Below are 23,060 nucleotides of genomic sequence, written 5' to 3' on the forward strand. Positions count from 1 at the left end.
ATAAGCCCTATAATGAAGGAAGAGGATGGAAATTGGGGCTGATTCGCAAGGTTCTTATTACTTAAGATAACTTGTACAACTTTTTTCTAATTATATATGTTTATTTTACTTAAACTTAGGTCCTCCAAGGGGGCAGCTAGATGGAGGGGTCCCCCTCCAAGGGGTCTCGGTGGATAGAATGCTGGGTCTGGAGTCAGGAAGACTCATCTTCCTGAGTTCATGTCTGGCCTCAGACACTTTGTGACCCTGGGCAAGTCACTTAACCCTGTTTGCTTCACTTTCTTCATCTATAAAATAAGCTGGAGAAGGAAATGGCACACCATTCTAGTTTCTTTGCCAAGAAAACCCCAAATGGGGTCACAAGAAATCAGACATGACTGAAAAAATGCCTGAACAACAAGTTCTTTCCATCACACCTCAGCTTTTTGAAAATGCTAATTTTTTTCCACATCCTACCCTTCTTAGGTTGCTTTATTTTTTGATGAAGTAAGTGTGAAAAGTAGGGCCAGAACATGGCATAATGTATTTTAGGTTTGATTGTAAAACACTGGAGAACTTGTTAAGAGAATTTCAGCCAACACTGTGGTTGGGGCCAACTATAACTAATATAATGTAATAACGCTTGCACTGCTTAATTCACAGGATTGTTGGGAGACACATACACTGAGACATGCTAGGACAGTGTGAGCTACCATTTGTTCAATGAATTTTAATTTCATAATAACTTTAAAACACCACATTTATAACATATTTCAGCGATCTCAGAAACCATCCTCCTCACCTTGCCTCTTAGTGTCTTTAAAATCAAGAAATGAAGGGGCAGCTAAGCGGTGCAATGGATAAAGTACCAGCCCTGGATTCAGGAAGACCTGAGTTCAGATCTGGTCTCAGACAAATCTGGTCTCAGACACTTAACACTTACTAGCTGTGTGACCCTGGACAAGTCACTTAACCCTCATTGCCCTGCTCCCCCTATCCCCCCCCCACCAAAATTCAAGAAGTGAATCAAAATTATCCTGTAACCAGGTAGCTTGAAGAAGAAGAAGAAGAAGAAGGAGGAGGAGGAGGAGGAGGAGGAGGAGGAGGAGGAGAATCTGATTTGGTGTTTTGGATGTCCTTATTACTACTGAGTAATGGTGAAACTAAGTAACGAGTTTCCTGTCACTGAAGATGACCAAGCAGAAGCTTCTTGAATTCAAATCTATTCCTCATCTCTTCCTTGATACCTTCCCTGATATACCATCTCCCCAAAAGTGATTTATATACATTATCTCATTTGGTTCTCTTATAGCATTTCCACAATTCACTAATGCATTTATCATGCATGTAGCTGTGTCTTAATTCCCCTACCAGACTACTAGCCTTTTTGCTGGGCCAGCACTTACCAAATAACATATCCCTACCTAGCATAGTGCCCTGTTCTTGATAAATGCTTGTTGAATGAATGAGATACCCCATGATACTTTGAAGTTATCTAAGTACTTACCTTCTCTTTTCTTCAACACACCAAATTATAAATGCCTAAAGGTAAGGCAGTTAGGTGGCACAGTGGATAGAGTGCCAGGTCTGGAGTCAAAAAGACTCATCTTCCTGAGTTCAAATCCACCTTCACATACTTACTAGCTGTGTGTGACCCTGGGCAAGTTTCTTAAACCTGTTTGCCTCAGTTTCCTCATCTGTAAAAGGAGCTACAAAAGGAAATGGCAAGAAAACCCCAAATGGAGTCACAAAAGAGTCAGACGTGATAGAAACAACTGAACAACAACAGGGAATAGGACTTGTAATATATTCCTAAAGCACTGTATAAAGCATTGAACATTAATACTAATACTAATACAACTACTACTACTACTAATAATAACTGAGGGGGGAAGTTGTCCTGTGATTTCATCAGCATAGGTAAAGTTGTCTGGGGTCCATGGGAAGTTAAGATATTTGTCTGGTATAGAAAATGAATGCAGGTCTTCTTGACACCAAAGAAGGCTTTCTTTGCTCCTCTATACTGTATTCCACATATTAGGTACTTAATGAATTGTTGTTGAATTGAAATACTGAACTGTATTGAATGTGGTAAGAGCAATATGAAACAGTATAGTCTTCATTCATCTGTAAATGTTACCTATAGCTTACATATATTGAAAATTATGGGCGGTGGTAGTTACATTCTAGCACCAGGCAAAATTTTGATAGAGGAACTAATGAATGCCCTTTCCAGTCAAAACCTCCTGGGAAAGAATTTAAATGACTGGAGTTGGTTACATTTTAAGAAGTGTTGATTCACAATGATAAAAATCAGCTGGTGTATCTACTCAAGCATGGCCTTTAACTGTCTTGTTCCCCCACAGCATCCCAAGGCAGTTATGTGATACAGGAGAAAAGACCTGAGTTAAAATCCATGCCTCAGTCAATTACTAGCTCTGTGACCCTGGGAAAGTCACTTAACTTCTGTCTGTCTCTGTTTTCTCAACTGTAAAATGGGATAATAAGAGCACATAGTTCACAGAGTTGTTGTGAGGACCAAATGAGGTAATATTTGTAATGCACTTAGCATAGTACCTTGCACATAGTATATTTTTAGTAAATACTTGTTCCCTTCTCCTCCATTTCAATAATAATTAGCTAATTAGATTAAAATAGTGAAACAGCTTCTGTTAGAACTTTTCAATTCATAGATTCACAGAATATTAGGACTAGAAGAGACCTGAGAGGTCATATAATCTTTCTCCAATTGTTTCTGGTCTAGACCTGAGATTTCATGAGTGTAAAGTCTCATGAGTGACATTTCACTTCAAATGTAGAAGAGTTGTCTGGGCACTAAGCAGTTCATTAACTTGCCCAGGGTATATGCCAGGGGCAGGGCTTGCAATTACTGTCTTCCTGAGTCCAAGGCCAGCCCTCTGTCTTCTGTGCCACACCCACCACCTCTTCCTCCCTGGTTGGATTTGATGATCTCTTAGGTTCCCTCTGTCTCTAAAGCTGTGATTGCATCATGCTTCTATCTGCATTGATAATATAAACATTATTTCCTTTTTAAATGTTTTTTTAATTCATACCTGTCACTAACTCTGGCTTAACCTTAGTTGCTTTGAATGAGTGAGGTTTTATCCCATTGAATGTCTGAGCTATTAGTCCATTGCTTCTTTGTTAGCATTTATTAGCAAAGCTGACATCTTGAGGGGCAGCTAGGTGCTGTAGTGGATAAAGCACCAGCCCTGGATTCAGGAAGACCTGAGTTCAAATCTGGCCTCAGACACTTGACACTTACTAGCTGTGTCACTTTAGACAAGTCACTTAACCCTCACTGCCCAGCCCCCCACCCCCCCCAAAAAAATAGGAGTTAATTTTTGAGGCAGCTAGGTGCCACAGTGGATAAAGCACTGGCCCTGGATTCAGGAGGACCTGCCTGAACTCAAAACTGGCCTTAGACACTTGACACTTACTAGCTGTGTGACCCTGAGCAAGTCACTTAACCCTCATTGCCCTGCAAAAACAAACAAACAAACAAACAAAAAGCTAACATCTTGGGGTTTGGCAAACCCAAGCCCAGTGAAAAAAAAATCACCTTGCATTAGGATCATTTATAGACAAGTCCTATTGTTCTATCTGATTCAAACCCTGGTAGAGGGTAAAAGTATTTTTCTGGGCTCCATTCTCAGGCTGAAACTTGAAGGTATTGCTCTATATGCTAGGATGGTCAGGGCTACCCATTCATTTTCTGGATCCCATAGCCCTGCATATTTTGAAATTATCTGCTTGTGTATTGTGATATGGTCACTTGTTTTATTTGATTTAGGTTGGTAAATACATTATAAGGCATCTGGTTAATAGGGAGCTCAGGTTTTGTCCCTGATTAACTTACAGGTATATGGAGAATGGTCATTTCCATAGCAGGATGACATCTTGGCTGGCAGGTCACTTCAAAGTTCAGGCCTATACATGTTGCTATTCTGTGCTCTACCTAGGATGTGATCTGTATCCCCAGGAGAAGTGTGGAGTCCTGAAGAGTGATGACTCCTGAGAGCAATATCATCCAAGACCAACAGTCTATGGGACCTCTGGCTGCCGTTCCTCTTTTACTTGAACTTTGACAACTATGATCAATATCTTTATGTTGGGTAATATGTTTTGTGGATCTCCTTTCTTTGTTAGGCAGAACCTGCAGGTCTCAGAGCACTCTGGCTGTCTTGCAGTCAGGGAAAAAATTGTTACAGCATTTATATTGCCACAAGATTTCCTTAAAACACCAGTGTTCGGTGTGTTGGATTATCAAGACATCCAGGAGAGTGCTCCAGCCACTAAACTGATCTTGGATCACCATGACTTTAAGTCTATTAAGCCTAGTCATCTTGGGTGTGGCTTTGTGCTACATTGACAAGTAAAAAGTCCTTTGATTTGACCCTCCCCAGACTCCATCCTCTCCCAAATAATTGATCTATATCTTTCCTTTCTTTTGAAAGGGTCCAACCCAACCCCCTAAGCGAAATTAGCCCCACCTCATCCTAGGAATTTTAGACCTAATGTAGTTTAACCCAAGGCTTCTTAAACTTCCCACTTAAGCCCTTTTTGCCCCAGAAATTTTTATGAAACCCTGGGTATATAGGTATATATACTGTTACTAGATTTTTTTGTGACCATGGGGTCGAGACCCACAGTTTAAGAAGCTTTGGTGTAACCTAATTTTACAGATGGGGAAACTAAGACATATGGTGAAGGAATATGGCTGAACCCACTAGTTATCTAGAACTAGGACTACGATCCCAGGCTCTTGACTTCCTTGGTAGTGCTTTAACTACCACATTGCCATGAATTCAGGACAGAAATCAGATTATACGAGGTTGGGTTTATGGACTGTCTAGATGACATTCTGAGGACAAAATAGTGATATTTTCTTGCCCATGTGAAAAGGCAAACCAGTGCTCACTAGGTCTTTGTAGACCTATTTAGTTTGTCTCTAGCTTTTCATCTCTGCAAATTATTTCTGGGGTCATTCTGGCCTCTGTGCTTCCCTCCTCTTTCCCTTCATTCCCTCCACCATGAGTCATGATGCTTATTCCATCCTCCCATCAGCACCCCATTTGACCCCCTCCTCCTTCTTCCTCATATAAGAATCCCACTCAGGGCTTGTCCTGAATGTTGGTACTATGGTGTAGCAAGAAGTATTTCAGGATCTGGATTCATGAAGAGATAAGTGTGGGGCAGCTAGGTAGCACAGTGGATAGAGCATTGGCCCTGGAGTCAGGAGGACCCGAGTTCAAATCTGGCCTCAGACACTTGACACTTACTAGCTCTGTGTCCTTGGGCAAGTCACTTAACCCCAATTGCCTCACTAAAAAGAAAAAAAAGAGGTGCAAATTCCCCTTTCAACACTAAGTAGCTATATGAACGTGGTGAAATGATTTAGCCTTTCTTCAACTCAGTTTGATCATGTGTAAAGATGAAAATAATAATCTACCTAGCATTATTGTAGCATAGAGATAGATATCTTGGCATAATAAATATTGTTGGTCTTAGAGTCAGGAGGATCTATGTTTGATACACATCTCATCCACATAACTATATGTGTAATCCTGGGTAAATCATTTTTCCCCCATTATTTTTCTTTTTATTCTGAACTTAACACGAGCCAGATAAAAACAAGCATTTCCATAAACAATTTGGAATATGAGGAGAAGATAGTGCACAAAGTCACAAATCTCGGTTATGTCCAACTTGCTCTTATTTTTAAGTATATAACAAATTCAACACATAGCTTTCAAAACTGCCCTTGGCTATGATTTGTTTCTTCTGGCCTTCCTTCTATTATCTTCTCACTTGGGTGGTGAGGGGGTAGAATCCTACTCCCAGAAACGACCTGAATTCAAATATGACTGTGGACACTTTCTAGCTGTGTGATCCTAGTCAAGTCACTTAACCACTGTTTGCCTCAGTTTTATAAACTGTAAAATGGGGCTAACAACAACACCTATCTCACAGGATTATCGTGAGGATTAAATGAGATAATATGTGTAAAGTACTTAGCATAATATTGGCCTGGCACATAGTAGGTACTACATAAATGCTTATTCTCTTCTCCTTCCCCTTTCCCTAATCCTTCTCTCTCCATGCTACATCCTGCATTGGGGGAGAGGAAGGAGAAACACACTAAAAAAAAATGCTTGTAATAAATATGCATAATCAGGCAAAACAAATCCCCACAGGGGCTATGTCCCAGAATGTATGTCTCATTCTGCATCTTGGGTCAATCACCTGTCTGTCATGAGGTTGGTAGCATGCTTCCTCCTGGTGAGTCTGTAACCTCTCAGTGACTCAGGCGCGTTTAGGACCATAATGTACAGAACAGATGTTTGTCTGCATTGGTAGAGGGAATTTCCTCTGAGAATTCCTTGTATCTATGAGAATGTAGGTCTGGTCTCATGCTTACTTCATGGTAGTATGAGGTTCAAATGAATGCAAAACACTATGCAGGCCCTAAAGTGTCATATGTATCAATGATCATTAGCATTTGCACCATTTATTATGAATTCCCTGCTGTAGCATCTAGGTAATATCTCTTTTCTTCTCCCTCCTCCTGTCTGTATACCACACAAATGCTTTGTAAAGGATTTTCCTGTTTCTCAATCATCTCTCCAAGAAGTGACACTGAATGCCCTTTACCCAAAGCTGGACTATGTGAGGCATAGTATGGCAGAGCGGACAGAGTGCTGAACTTGGAGTCAAGAAGGCCTGGGTTCAAATTCTACTTCAGACACTTGTTGGCAAGTCCCTTTACCCTTCTGTTCTTGTGTCCTCTTCTCTAGAATGAGAAGCTTGAGTTCAATAACCTTTAAGATCTGTCACAGCTCTAAATCGATGCTCCTTTGTCATGGTGAATTTAAAAATTAACAGTGGTGGAAGGGTCAACAACTACATGGTAACCCTCTTCTGTCCCTTCATTCTACAGTTACATGGGGACAGCTTGGCAGAGTGGATTGAGGGTTGGCCTTGCCTTAGAGTCAGGCATTCATTCATTCATTCATCCATCCATTCACTCACTCACGTTCAGCCTCTTCACACAGACTGTGTGATCAGAAGCAAATTACTTCACCTGTTGATGCACAAGCTCCTTTCTAAAATCAAAGAATTCTTGTTAAATTTGGATCTAACACTACCAGCTTTCTGGGGCATGGACCCTCTCATTTTTACCTCACCATTCTCCAGTGCCCCTAGTCCAATATCAATGGGAGGCACCTAGCAGTAGAAAGAATGTTCACTTCTTCCAAGGCTACAGAGAGCCTTAGTGCCCAGTCTTCCTTTGTTTTCCCTCCTCTTAATAAATTGCCCGACATTGTTTTAGAAGAATAATTGTAAGAAACTGTCCTGGGGAAGGGGGGTAATGGGATTCTGGGACAATTAACTTGGATGGCACATCTCTGAACCTGCTTTGGTTGCCATTGGGAATTGGAGGATTCCTTTTAAAGGTGGTGATGGTGGTTGTTCTGAAAGTCATTACAGTCATGTCCCACTCTTCTTGACACCATCTGGGATTTTCTTGGCAGATACTGGAGTCCCATTTCCTCCTTCTGTTCATTTTACAGATGAGGAAACTGAAGCAAACAAGGTTAAGTGACTTGTCCAGGGTCATATGCCTAGTAAGGGTCTGAGGTTAGATTAGAACTGAGGAACTTGAGGCTTTCTGACTTCAGGCCTGGCATTCATTAAGCCACCTAACTGCTCCCTTTTAGAGGCACCACCTTTTTTTTTATGGGGCAATGAGGGTTAAGTGACTTGCCCAGGGTCACACAGCTAGTAAGTGCCAAGTGTCTGAAGTTGGATTTGAACTCAGGTCCTCCTGAATCCAGAGCTGGTACTTTATCCACTGTGCCACCTAGCTGCCCCCTGGCATCAACTTTTAATAAGAAACTTATTGGGTTTGTGACATATGAAGATTGTTATTCTAAGAAGAAAACATTTAGACTCAGCTTCTCAACCATTGTCAGGATGATTTGCTTAAATGAATTAGACCCATGGAATATTTTTGTTAAACTGATTCTGCCACAGTGAGGGTAAAGTCAGCCTTTTGCTATAATTAATTTTACTGAATGTCAGGGGTAGAAAATATCATATAAAACATGTAGTTTACATATCAGGAAAGAGAGAGCCTGAGATATTAATAATAATAATAATGCCATAAAGGGGCACTTAGTTATCACAGTGAACAGAGTGCTGGACCTGGAGACAGGAAGACCTGAGTTCAAATGAAGTCTAGACATAGAGACTTAGGTACTTACCAGCTGTGTGACCCTGGGCAAGTCACTTAACTCTGTTTGCCTCGGTTTCCTCATCTGTAAAATAAGCTAGAGAAGGAAATGGCAAACCACTGCAGTATTTTATGCCCCAAAAAAGCCCCAAATGGGGTAAAGAAGAGTTGGACATGACCGCAATGACTGAACAACAACAGCTAAACTGAAGAAAGTAATGGAGAAAGAATTAATAATTCAGGTAAAACTTAAAAGTGGGTCCCCATGTACATTTTTTCCCCAGAGAGCCACTTGTTAAATATTTACCAGCACACCACTACCTGTCCTCCTCTAGCAGTCTATTGAAACCAATGAAACCTTTCACAAAATAGTGTTTTTAAATGCATAAGTTTACAAAGCAAATGGAAGATTAGTGAAAATAAAGATGTGATTTTTTTTTCCCACCCAAGTGATACAACTGCCTGAAATCTATCCCTGGTTGAGAAACCCTATTCTAGAGTTATAAGAGACTTACAAGGCCATCTAGTTCAAGCTCCTTATTAGGAAACTAAAGCCTAGTGAGTGACCTAACACAGGTATTGAGTGTCAGAGGCAGGATCTGAACCCAGCTCCACTGCCCTCAGAGCCAATGTTTTTTCCATTTTTCCACATTATATTGTTCAACAAGGTTTGCTTCCAGAAATCATCTCTGATGTGGTTCTTTTGTTTATCTTCACTTTATTATTCCTCCATTATTACACAGAAATGTCTACTGCTTTGAAGTATTTTGAAAGACAGAATATCGTAATATGTGATCCAGGGGGCATCTAGGTGGTGCAGTATATAAAGCTCCGGCCCTGGATTCAGGAGGACCTAAGTTCAAATCTGGCCTCAGACATTTGACACTTACTAGCTGTGTGACCCTGAGCAAGTCATGTAATCCTCATTGCCCCACAAAAGAAAAGAAAAGAAAGAAAGAGAAAGGAAGGAAGGAAGGAAGGAAGGAAGGAAGGAAGGAAGGAAGGAAGGAAGGAAGGAAGGAAGGAAGGAAGGAAGGAAGGAAGGAAGGAAGGAAGGAAGGAAGAAAAGAAAAGAAAAGAAAAGAAAAGAAAAGAAAAGAAAAGAAAAGAAAAGAAAAGAAAAGAAAAGAAAAGAAAAGAAAAGAAAAAGAAAGGTGATCCAAATTTAGAGGGAAGTGTTACATCAGATCTATGGATAGGGGGAAAATTCATGACTAGGCAAGAGAGAGAGCAGGTAATCGATAATTTTGATTACATAAAATTGAAAAATTTTGCACAAACAAAACCAATACATCCAAAATTAGAAACAAAACAAGAAAGTGGAGGAGAGACATTTCAGAAAGTTTCTCTGATAAAGGTCTTATTTCTCAAATATATAGAAAATGGAGACAAATTTATTTTTAAAAAATAGGAACCATTCCCCAATTGATAAATGGTCAAAAGATATGTTTTCAGAGGAAGAAATCAGAGCTATCAATAATCATATGAAATCACTTCTAATAATAAACATTTTCGTTTAAAATTTTGAGTTCCATATTTTATCCCTCCTTCCCTCCTTCCCATTCCCTTCCCTGAGGTGGTAAGCAATGATATATAAGCTATACATGTGCAATTATATAAAACATTACCTTATTAGTCATTTTGTATAAGAAAACTTGAATAAAAGAAAAAAATGAAAGAAAGTGAAAATAGCATGCTTCAGTCTGTTCTATCCATATCAGTTCTTTCTTTGAAGGTAAATAGTATGCTTCATCAATAGTCCTTTGGGATTGGCTTGGATCATTGTATTGTTGAGAATAGTTAAGTCATTCACAGTTCTTCATCAAACAATAATGCTGTCACTGCATAGCATTCTCCTGGTTCTGCTCACTTCACTATACATCAGTTCATAGAAGTCTTTCCAGGCCTTTCTGAAATCATCCTGCTTGTCATTTCTTATAGCACAATAATATTCCTTCACCATCATATACCACAGCTTGTTTAGCCATTCCCCAATTGATGGACATTCCCTTGATTTCCAATTCTTAGCCACCATAAAAAGAGCTGCTATAAATATTTTTGTACAAATAGGTCTTTTTCTCTTTTTTGGGATGTCTTTGGGATATAAACTTAGCAGTGGTAATTGCTGGATCAAAGGGTAGACACAATTCTGTAGCCCTTTGGGCATAGTTCCAAATTGCCCTCCAGAATGATTGGAGCAGTTCACAACTGCACCAACAGAAGATTAGCATCCCAGTTTTCCCACATCCCCTCCAACATCCAATATTTTCTATTTTTGTTATATTTGACACTCTGATAGGTGTGAGGTGATACCTCAGTATTGTTTTCATTTGCATTTCTCTGTTCAATAGTTATCACTTTGTGAAATCACTACTAATTAGAGAAATCCAAATGAAAATAAACTAAAACTCTTTGATGCCACCTCAAACCTACCTACCAGATTGGCTAAAATGACAGGAAAAGAAAATGAGAAATCTTAAGAAGGGATATAGAAACATAGACACACTAATACACTGTTAGTGGAACTGAGAACTACTCCAAGCCATTCTGGAGAACAATATGGGACTGTGCCTAAAGGGATATAAAACTGCATACCTCTTTACCCAGCAATATCAATGCTAGCTCTATACCCCTCAAAGATATCAAAGAAAAAAGCAAAGGACTTACAGGTACAGAATTATTTATAGAAGCTATTTTGTAGTGGCAAAGGATTGGAAACTGAGGGGATGCCCATCAATTGGGGAATGACTGAATAAGGTATAGTATATGAGTGTGATGGAATATTATTGTATTGTGGTAAATGATGAAGGTGAAGGTTTCAGAAAAACCTTGGAAAACTTATGTGAATTGATGCAAAGTGAAGTGTGCAAAATGAAGAGAACAATCTACACATTAGCAGTAATATTATAAGGAAAATCAACTGTGAAAGACTTAGTAAGTGCTCAGTACAATCATCTACCACAACTTCAAAGGATTCATGGTATAAAATACTATCTACCTCCAGATTGAAAACTGATGGACTCAAAGTACAAATTGAAGCATATTTTTCCTTTCATTATTTTTCTTTAAAAGTATGGCTAATGGGGCAGTTAGCTAGGTGGCGCAGTGGATAGAGCACGGGCCCTGGATTCAGGAGTACCTAAGTTCAAATTTGGCCACAGACACTTGACACTTACTAGCTGTGTGACCCTGGGCAAGTCACTTAACCCCAATTTCCTCACACACACACAAAAAGTATGGCTAATGTAGAAATACCTTTTGCATGACTGTATATTTATAATGTGTATTTTGTTACTTGACTTCTCAGTGGGTAGGGGAGTGGTGGAGGGAAGGAGATAATGTGGAACTAAAAATAAAAATTAAGGCTAAACAAATTGTGCTACTGAAGGTAATAAAATATTACTGCACAGGAAGTAAAAATGAAGGTACCTAGGTGGCACAGTGGATAGAGCATTGGATCAGTAGTCAGGGAGTTCTGAGTTCAAATATGATGTCAGATACTTACTAACTTTATGATCCTGGGCAAGTCACTTAACCCTCTTTGCCTCAGTTTCTTCATCTGTACAAGGAGCTAGAGAATGGCCAACTACTCCAGTATCTTTGCCAAGAAAAAAACTAAATGGGGTCACAAAGAGTCAGAAACTACTGAAAAAAATGAACAACAGAGTGAAAATGAATATGAAGGCCTTGACACTTACTAGCTGTGTGACCCTAGGCAAGTCACTTAACCCTCATTGCCCCACCAAAAAAAAAAGAGAAAAATGAATATGAAGAATTCAGAAAAGCATGGAAATGCTTTATAAGAACTGAAACAAAGTGAAGTAAACAGAAGGAGGAAAATTATATGCACGATCACTGCAACAATTTAAAAGGAAAGAACTACAATATGAAACTGAACTTTGTGTGACTATAATGACTAAGTCTGACCTTGGAGAACAGTTGAGAAAATGCACCTCCCTCCCTTCTTTACAACAGTAGAAAACTATGAGCATAGAATACTGCATATACTACCAAACATGGTTGGGAAGGTTTTGCTGAATTCCTCCCTCCACTCCACAAATATCTTTTAAGATCTTTGTTACAAGGGATGTCATGTGAGTGAGGAGGGGACGAGATTTATTTAGAATTAAAGGGAATAGAGAGGCCAAAGATAGTGAAAATTAGAAAAAATTTTTTTAATGTTTTGCTACCTCCCCTCTAAAAAATAGTGGTCATGTGGTTTTACAAGTTGTCTTCTGTTCCAACAGTCTTCCTCCCTAAAACTGTATTTCTTTTTTCTTCTGAATCACTGACTTAATGGTAACTTGCTTTACTGGCATTCCTTTATGGGCTGACAGAAGCATCAGCTGTGGGGTTCATGTGAATTCCACTGAAATTTAATACCCCTTACCTCCTAATTTGCCACTCCCTTGTGACTGTACCATGTACTTGATACAGTACTGTAAACAGGGGCCCCGAAAATTTAGCACTTGATGGTGCAGTCATATGATAGTGAGTCAGCTGTTAGGCTCCAACACCTATCTTGACACCACCCCAGGGACTTTCTAACAAGAACCAATTTTGTTATGAGCATATTTTTACCCTAGGGGAATAAAGAGGAACCATGATAGCAGAATATAGAAGTGTACAGTACCACTTGCCTGCATCTAGATTGAAATGAAACTAAAACAAATGCACTGTTAAGATTCTCTCTTCTTAATACTAATAATTTGAAGCTTTTAAAAGCTTGTAACCAAGAGGGTTCACCTTTAAGTGACTTTAAACTACTTACACATCTCTACTCACCACAGTTTGAACAACTTTCCAAATTGGAATAAAATAGAAGGTGGAAAACATAAGAATTAGTGCTACTGATGGGCTGAGGAAGTCTATTGACTTGTATTTCCAGTTCAGTCCACTTTCACCACAGTGTTCTATCAGCAGCTCCATGGAGTAACTGGGACCTTTTTTACCCCGATCTTAACATGTGATTTTATCATTGGTGGAAAAACTTCTTCCACTGCCATTCATGCAGATTGGCAAAATACCTATGAATTTAATAATCTTAAAGAGATGCCTAGGATACTGAGAGGATAAGTAACTTACCCAAGGCCACACAAGCTAAAGGCAGGATTTAAACCCAAGCCTTCTGGAATCCAAGACTAACTCTTTGCCTGCTATGTTGTACTATTTCTCAACTGGGACATAAATCATCCTAAAAATTTGAATTATTAGGGGGCAGCTAGGTGGTGCAGTAGATGAAGCACTGGCCCTGGATTCAGGAGGACCTGAGTTTAAATACGGCCTCAGACACTTGACACTTACTAGTTGTGTGACCCTGAGCAAGTCACTTAACCCTCATTGCCCAGCCCCCCCAAAATGGAATTATTGGCTGTTTTATTTGGATGCTAGACTGATATACAAAAAAACTTGAATTCTGCAGTTAATACATTTCAGAATACATAACAGTTAAATAGCTCCTTTTTGCCTGGTGTTGGAGGTGGAGAGTAACTTTGTGTTCTTAAAGGCTGAATAAAAGTTCTGACATGTTCTATCCAGCTGAAAAGGCCTTGATTAAGGAGCACAGTGACCATCATATGAAAAGCAGCCTATCTTAAATCAGGGAAGCTCATCCCCAGAAAGCAGGCTACCAGCTGATGAACATGAAAGACAATTGAGACGCCTGAAGACTTTCTCGCTTTGCAAAGTCTGGAGGGGTTACAGGCATCACTGGGTGCATAGGCACACTGATAAAGCATTATTGGGGTAATAAAGCATTTAAGAGCATAGGAAGAAAAATGGTGAGCAGGGGAAGAAAAAGACACCTGAGAAGTAAGAAGAAAGCTTACTAAGGGTAATAACAATAGTAATAGTATTTAAGGAGAACTTTACAATTTACAGAGAGTTTTGCCCCTGGGCTGCCTTGCAAAAGTAAATTGAATATGTGGGCATCACCTTCGAGAGCATCTTTTTCAGGCATCAGCATCATGGAGAGAAGAAATTAATCACTGAACACACCGCAAATAAATACTCAGGGTCACAAATACACACAACACTGTACTAGGGGCTATGGAGTTATTGGCTCCTGCCCTTATGGATCCTCCATCCAGCTGATCGCACCCCCTTATTTTACAAATAAGAAAGCAGTCACAGGAAGGTTGCCAAAGGTCAAAACCTTGGTAAAGTCAGATCATAGAGCTGAAGCTGGAAGGGACTTCCTCAGAGTCCTCTGGTATAATCCCCTTATTTTACTGAGGAGGAAACTGAGGCAACTTGCATAAGGTAACACACAGCCTAGATAGTAAATAAACCTAGGTCTTCAGTTCCAAGCCCCTCACTTTAAAGATGAGTCAACTGAAACCCAGGGAGGCTGAGTGAATTACCCAAGACATAGGGAATACATAGCTGAGTTAATTCTCCCTTACTGAACTGCTTCCCAGTGTATTACTGGGGGCAAGTCCTTTGACTCCATATTCAGCTTTTTCTACTGCATTACCAGAGGGTGGGAGGTATATGCATAATGATTTTATCTCAGCATTCTGGGAAGCATATAATTAATAATAATAACAAGTGTTTGTAGAGATCTTTAAGTTTTATGAAGTGCTTTACAAATATATCATATGGAGGGAGGGAGGCAGTAGGTGGCACTGTGGATAAAGCACCAGCCTTGGATTCAGGAGGACCCGAGTTCAAATTTGGACTCAAACACTTGACACTTACTAGCTGTGTGACCCTGCGCAAGTCATTTAACCCTCAATGCCCCTCCAAAATATATATATATATACATATATATATATATTTGTGTGTATAGATAGATATAGATAAAATTTTATCCTCAAAACAACCTTAGGAGATAGGTTATATGATCATTCCCATCTAACACATGAGGAAACTGAGGCAGGCCTAGGTTTAAAGACTTGTCCAGGGTCACATAGCTAATGTATGTCTCAGGCCAGATTTGAACTCAGGTCTTCCTGATTTCAGGTTCAGAGCTCTATCCACTATTCCACCCAGCAGCCAAAGGGCACTTTGGCCTTGCAAGTTCTCAGTCTGGGCACAGGGAAAAGAGTTAGGTGACAATAGGAGAAGAGGGCTGGGCAGGTTGCTTCAGCCTGGAAGGATCAAGCAGGTGCTATAAGTCAGATAATTAAGAGGTAGAGAGCACAGTATTCAATTAAGGGGTCAGTATTCTAAATGCTAACACTTCAGGAAATGGAACCTTCCCAGGAATGGGTTGGACCTGTGGAAAACTAAGGATTAGCTATGGTAATTCAAGCTGTTAATTGCCCATCTGAATAGGAATATCTTCAATGGCAGGAGGAGAGTCTTTAACATGGAGTCCATAAACTTTTTTTGTTTTTGTTTTTAATTTGATATTTGTTTTTCCATCTTGTTTTCTCTGTAATCTCACATATTTTATTTTATGCATTTAAAAACACTATTATTCTGAGAAGGCTTTGCCAGGTGGCCAACAAGTCCATGACACCCAAAAGATTAAGAACCCCTGTTCGATAGGGAGATTACGTGCCATCTGGTCATTATCTCTTTAAGACCTGACCCCTGACCATTCAACTTGATGACTCACTTTTCCAAAGGTCCAGTGGTAATGGTATTTACCATAGTCTTACTACCAGTTAAACTGGGACCTCTCAAAGACATCTTGTTCACTCTTATACAAAAGAGAAACCAGCTCTGACTTGGATTCTCCCAGCTGACAGAATTAGAAATTTATAATTGCAAGGAACCTTTACAGGTCATTTGTTCCAAGACTTTCACTTTGAAGATTTTGAGACTGAAGCCCACAGAGGTTACATGACTTATCCTACATCACACAGGTGGTAAGTGGTCAGGGCTGAGATTCCAACCAGGTCCTCCAGCTATTCCCCACCCCTTCTACCATCTCTCACAGCTGTCTGGCATCTCACCCTACCACAGATGTGTTAGCTAAGGTCTCGTTTTGATCCTGGCTGCAGCCTTGGGATATCATCCTGATTTGACCTCTACTTCCCCCTCAAACACACTATAGGCTTTCCTTGAGAGTTCTCACTACCATAGGTCTCTGCCCTATGGTTGCCTTTATTAACTTCAACTGTCGATCTTCCTTGAAGCGAAGCTTGGCTGCCTGAACTCTTCTTCATTGCCTTTTTGGACACTACTTCAGGCTACCCACCTCCTGTTTAAATTGCTCTATTGAACCTGGACCATCTCTGTTTTCCCATCTCATATAATGCAATGCTTTAAACTACTCATATTGCCTGAGAGTGAACTATCCTAGCTGAGGATCTCTGTCCTGACCTACAGTGGTGGACAGGCAGGAGTAACCCAGCACCTCCTGGTAGTGACTCTCTTTATAAAAGCATTCCATTCTGTCTTTTCATGTTGTTGGAGGGCAGGCTCTGGGTGAGATGGTGGGCAAAAGGGGAAAGAGGTTCAGAGCTTCCTTTCTCAACCGAGACATTTAGCCATTCATGAGAGAAATTCCTAATTTACACAAGTTGAAATTGTATTTCAGCCTCAGTGAACAGATATTGGAAAACTGGCAGAGTAACATAGGGAGAGAGAGAAGTAACTGACCCCATGCTCTACATGGTCTTCAACTATCCACAAAATGTCAAGAGAGGCAGAGGAAGGCCCCAGGATATTGAATGGATCCCCTGTGTCACTGTCACAAAGGACAAGGAAGCTGAGGTAGCTTCCTCTGAAGCATCATTTGAAGGACCTGCACCAATGAGCTCACAGTTCTCCTGAAGTATAGAGGTAAGTAGAAAGTGAACTTTGATTTCGTTTGGAAGAGTCAAATACAAAATAGGTAGTGTGCAAACTCTCTTGTTACAGATTAGTCAGTACTCATGGGACTAATTCCCACTTCCCCACATCTTTTTTTTTTTTTTTTACAGTGTAGATTTACTAACCTCCTATATTACTACATCTCAGAAATGGAATTTGTTTTGGGGGGGGGCGGTGCTAAGAAGATGAACCCTAGATCTTACTGGTATGAGGAACTCCTAATGACAACACTCCCTTTTACCAACTCAGACCTTCAGAGACTGTAACTTTGGGTCTTAAAAAAGAGCTTCATATGGGGCAGCTAGGTGGCACAGTACGTAGAGCACCGGCCCTGGAGTCAGGAGTACCTGAGTTAAAATCTGACCTCAAAAACTTAACACTTACTAGCTGTGTGACCCTGGGCAAGTCACTTAACCCCAAGTGCCTCACTAAAAAAACAAACAAAAAGAGCTTCATGATTTTAGAAAAGCATGGCTAGGGGTATCTAGGTGGTGCAGTGGATAGAGTACTGGCTCTGGAGTCAGGAGCACCTGAGTTCAAATCCGGCCTCAAACACTTGACACTTATTAGCTGTGTGACCCTGAGCAAGTCACTTAACCCTCATTGACCCCCCCCCACAATGGCTAGACTTGTACAAAATAATGAAGAACAAAATGAGCAGAACCAAGAAATGTTGGATACAGTAACAACAATGTTGTTTTCAGAGCAACTTAATCATTTTTACTTTTATAAATACCCAAATTAATTACAAAGGAAGATGCTATCTGCATCCAGAGAAAAAACTGATAAATAGAAGTATAGAATGATTTTTCATACATGCATAAAACACAAATACATACATATATACCTATTTACATCTAATGGTTACTATTTCTAAGGAGACGTAGAAGGGAAGGAAGACAAAAAGGGGGAAAAGAAATTTACACGATAACTTATATATTTAAAAGGAATAGCAAGTTGTACATGATAGATTTACAGTTTCATGTATGACCATCTTTTTTCCTATTCTATTATAGAAATGCTTGTTTTATTTCTTAAGTTCATAATAAAATAAATATTTTTAAAATATTTTAAATGTTACATTTTAAAGGTTCAATGATTTGTCTAGGGTCACACAGCTAATATGTCTCAGTGGTAGGACTTCAACCTAGGTCTTTCTGGATGTGAGGTCACTCTCACCACCATGAACTTAATTCTTTTGAATAAGAAATTTTTTCACCCCCTCCCCCCAGTATTCCATGACTTTGAGCAATTGATAATTCTTTTGGGGTAGGTTAATTTAGTTACTCAAGGCCGTCCTTTTTTATACTTTCTCTGATTTCCCTGCCCTCTCTTCATCTTCCTTTCTTTTGTACAATGGAGAGAACTCTGGCTTTGAAATGAGAAGTCCTGCTTTTGAATCCTGCCTCTGCTCCTTGTACCTGTGTCATCTGCAAGTCTCAACCTCTGGCCTCAGTTTTGTTGCCAATAAAATGATGAGACTGGATTAGATGGCCTTTGTTTCCTTCCAGCTCTCAATCTTAAACCTCTTGTTGAAAGCAGAATTCATATTTTTTTTTCCTTTATTATCCTGTTCTTTCAACAAAATCCTCTTCCAGTGCCTCATTGCTGGGCAACACAGTGGATACTATGGGATTAGGAATTTTGAAAACCTAGGTTCAAATTCTGCCTCAAATACTTTGTAACTGTGTGACCCTGGGCAAGGCAATTAATTTAATTCAGCTTCAGTTTCCCTATCTGTAAAATTAACATAATGATAAGTATAATAAGTGTACCCCCCTCATAGGATTGTTGTGAGTATCAGATGAGTTAATATGTATAAAGTGTTTTGTAACCTTTAAAACACTACATGCATGAGGGCAGCTAGGTGGCGCAGTGGATAAAGCACTGGCCCTGGATTCAGGAGGACCTGAGTTCAAAGCCAGCCTCAGACACTTGACACTTACTAGCTGTGTGACCCTGGGCAAGTCACTTAATCCTCATTGCCCTACAAAAAAAAAAAACAAAAACAAAAAACAAAAAAAACCCCACTACATACATTCTAAGGATTATTATCCTGATAATGGTGATTTGGAGATGACTCAGAACAAGCCCTTGCCCAACCTACCTCAATGGAAAGACAAGAGCATGGACTTGTTAACAGACTGTGTGTGTTACTCAGTGAGACAAAACTAGCCAAGTTTGGGAAAGCTCTTTACTAGGAGACTGTCAATAGGTGATACATTTTTTTTGGACACAGCAATTCATGAATTCTCTATCAAGGCAGGGAGGCTTTGCCTCTTTGTTTGTGAAGGTGGTGCACACTGGTTAACTCCTGGATAAAGGGGCCTTAGAGGTCACTGAGTCTAGGCTCCTTGTTTTACAGATGAGAAAACTGAGGCACAGACAGATGAAGTGATTTGCCTGAGATCACACAGATAATAAGCGGCAGAGCTGGGATTGGAACCCATGTGTTCTGATTCTAAAGCCTTACCTGGCTCCCTCCACTGTGCTATATTATTTCAACTAACTTTTAAGAAGGCATCTCCTAGTTAAGAAGCAATATAGACACATTTTTCCTCCTCCTCCTCCTCCTCCTCCTCCTCCTCCTCTTCCTCCTCCTCCTTCTTCTTTCTTCTTCTGGCAATTGGGGTTAAGTGACTTGCCCAGGGTCACACAGCTAGTAAGTGTTAAGTGTCTGAGGCCGGATTTGAATTCAGGTACTCCTGACTCCAGGGCTGGTGCTCTATCCACTGTACCACCTAGCCACCCCACATTTTTCCTTCTTCTAATTATGATATAAACCCTCCTTTCTTTCACTCCCTGATCCCCCTACCCCATTTGCAGTTTTTATTTCTAAAATAAAAAAGAATCATTTGGTAGGATGGGAAATATCAAGGATGTCAACTTTTGACTGGATGCTTGAGAATGTGTGTTGATTTGGGGGGAATTATAGAACAATGATTGTGATGACGGCCATGTACCACTGTTTGGTATACCATGGAAACTGACAACCAAACCAATCAAATATTGCCTTGGTATTTCTGTTTTGAGTGAAAAAAAAGACAATAAATACTCTAGAAATGAAGTTTGCAAGAGTTTAATTTTTGTGCAGAAGATAGCAGTAGTTGAACCTTTCTTTCTTCTATGTTAGTGAATGATGAAAATAAGCTATAATAGTACAATCAGGGGTGTCCTTTGACTATACACTATGTGATGTTCAATGAATGATCAAACAGCTGTAGTTTTCAGTTAATCTGTTTTTAAAAATAATGCTTAGCTCTTCCATGAACTTGTTAAATATCGTTGAAATAGCTACCTTAGAGTAGCCTTTTGTTTTCCTTGTAACTCACGATTTAATGTTTCCCCTTGGCAACCCCACCCACTCAGGTATTCTGCCCTCTAGCAGTCTTGAGGCATGGCTGCCCAAAACACCCATGGCAACACTCCATACTCAACTTCCCTCTCTAGATACCTCCTCTGTCAGCATCCATCTAGACCTTTTCCTTTCTCAATAATTCTCCTCTCCCCTATTAAAATCTACTTTAAACTAGTTTTCATATAGGAAAAACTATAACATTACTAGATGATAATGTCTTACTGTGGAACCTGTTTGAAGGGTATTTGCTCTTGATGGAGACAATAGGTTAGCCCAAAGGAATAAATCTCAAATGGTAGGATTTCCTACAGTACCAATCACAGACTGATGAGAGCAATATTATTGAGTTCCATAGGCACTGAAGTTCTTTCTCAATTAAGTCTTCTCAGCACATAGTTTGTGAATCTGTATTAACATGCCTTTCCTCATTCATGCTGGAAATGGAAATCCTCATTAAAGCTATATTTTCATATTCCTCTTTGTATGTTTTTAAAATTACTTTTCCTTTGAAACTTGGATGGCTGATATTTTCCTTAGAGTTGCTTTACCTATTCTGTATAAAGGATATTTTTTTTCGTATCATAGGGAGAATGCAAATGAATAAAGATGTATCAGTATCACTTTTTAATACAAAAAAACATAGATATGAAAAAATGTATCTACACATAACCTTTCATTGGGAATATCAAAGTAAGTCATCGACCTGCTTATCAAGGAGGTTTCAGCTGGTAGAGCTAGGCCTAAGGGTAGGCAAAATAGTCAGCTACTTGGGGAACAACATGTAGAGATGGAGCATAAGGAACACTTCTCAGTATTACTTTACCCAAAAAGCCACATATATCTTTATTTTGTTTTGTTTTGTTTTTGCAGGCAATAGGGGTTAAGTGACTTTCCCAGGGTCACACAGCTAGTAAGTGTCAAGTGTCTGAGGCCGCATTTGAACTCAGGTACTCCTGAATTCAGGGCCAGTGCTTTAACCACTGCGCCATCTAGCTGCCCCCACATATATCTTTAATGCCAGACCACTCCATTCTCCAGATCATACAAGTATTTTGTTACCCTTCAAATCTCATGCATTAGTGACAGTCTAGAGTCTACAATGGATACTGACACACAGGAAGTGATATCATATTTTATCTTGATTCTCAAATGGCTTATCATGTCTTTAGCCACTAAGCAAAAGGTCTTTGTAAAGTTTTTGAAGCATATCATGTTGCTTCTCCAAGTTGTCACAGATGATGATAAATACTATCTATGTATGTTTGGCAGTACGGACTCTACAGCACTCATGAGCAGCATCCTTGTTCTCTTTCTTTTGCAAAGCACAACCATTTGTTATCCAAAATTAGACCTGATTCTCTCATTGCAAGGAGCAACCTATGCAGATATTCATTATCTAAAACCATGATCAGTCTGTCCCTTTTACAAAACACAGGACATGCATATGAATTTTCATTTATAGAAACACTAATATATCAGAAGTCTTTGCTTAACCCTTTTAACTATTTCAGTATAAACATGACCTTAATGAATTAATTTACTAATCAGACTGTACTTTCGGATGAAGATCTTTAATTAGTCATGTATATTAACAATAAGTTCCACATTTCATTGTGAGCAGCATAAAATTTTTAAGTGTATCCTGGCAATAAAGGATCCCTGGAATTGGGAAGATAGAAGTCAATTTGAAGATGGGGGCAGCAAGTGTGGAGGGAGTGTGAAGGGAAAATAGGGATGCCCTGGTGTTGAAGGCTGTAGCTGCATTTCCCTGTGTTGGGAAGATAGCTGCAAGCATGCAAAGGTGACTAGATTATACATCTTCTCAAGCTAAGGATAATAAGAGACTAGCAAGTTTTGAAAAGAGTTATAACTGCCCTGCATATCTTAAAACAAACTTTGCTATCATCTGGGGGGGGGGGGGCGGGGGAATGGGAGGAAATAACAAACCAAAAACTCCCCGCAAAAAAACAAAAAGAAAACTTATCTGGCCCTTATTATAATTTGCCAAGCTCATGCTAATGTTAGATATTACTCAGCCTCTTTAACATTAAACTCAGAAATATGAGAGATGAATGTAGTGGCCAAAAGAGGAACTATTCCCAGTTTATAAAGCTTGGCCTCCTTCAGTAGATGCAGTGAAAACACTGAGTGAAAAGAGAAAAGCAACTGTGACTGGATACCTCAAGAAAATAGTGGTTCTAACAAAACATATGCCTGAGGCTTTACCAAAGGTAACTTTTATCTCTAAATCTAAGAGGAAATTCCAGGAATAGGTTGAGTAACATTGAATGCTCAAAAAATTACAGCTATCAACTTCAAATGAGTCTCAGATGATTATGGATTTTTATTAGAATTGCATTTTGTGAAATGGGATTGAATATTTTGTTCATTTTGCTTTGGCTTTTTAATTTTAACATGTCAGCTCTGGATTGGGCCTATAAGGCCAGGGGAAGATGCGCAGTAGTGAGTGATCTGCAAATATGGATTGGATGGGTGGTTGCTGTGAGATTTTCTTTTTCCAGATGTGGTGATAGTTTGGGGTTTTAAATAGGGGCCAAATATAGGAACTACACTTTAATATTCTGCCAGTAAAAGAGGTTGTGAATTGGCCTACCTACAGGTGTACCTCACTTTATATAATGTGTGATCCTAAAATATTTCAAAATCAATTTTTTGTAATTTGAATCATATATAAAATAC

The sequence above is a fragment of the Dromiciops gliroides genome, chromosome 5 (assembly GCF_019393635.1).
Source record: "Dromiciops gliroides isolate mDroGli1 chromosome 5, mDroGli1.pri, whole genome shotgun sequence".
Classification (NCBI taxonomy): Eukaryota; Metazoa; Chordata; class Mammalia; order Microbiotheria; family Microbiotheriidae; genus Dromiciops; species Dromiciops gliroides.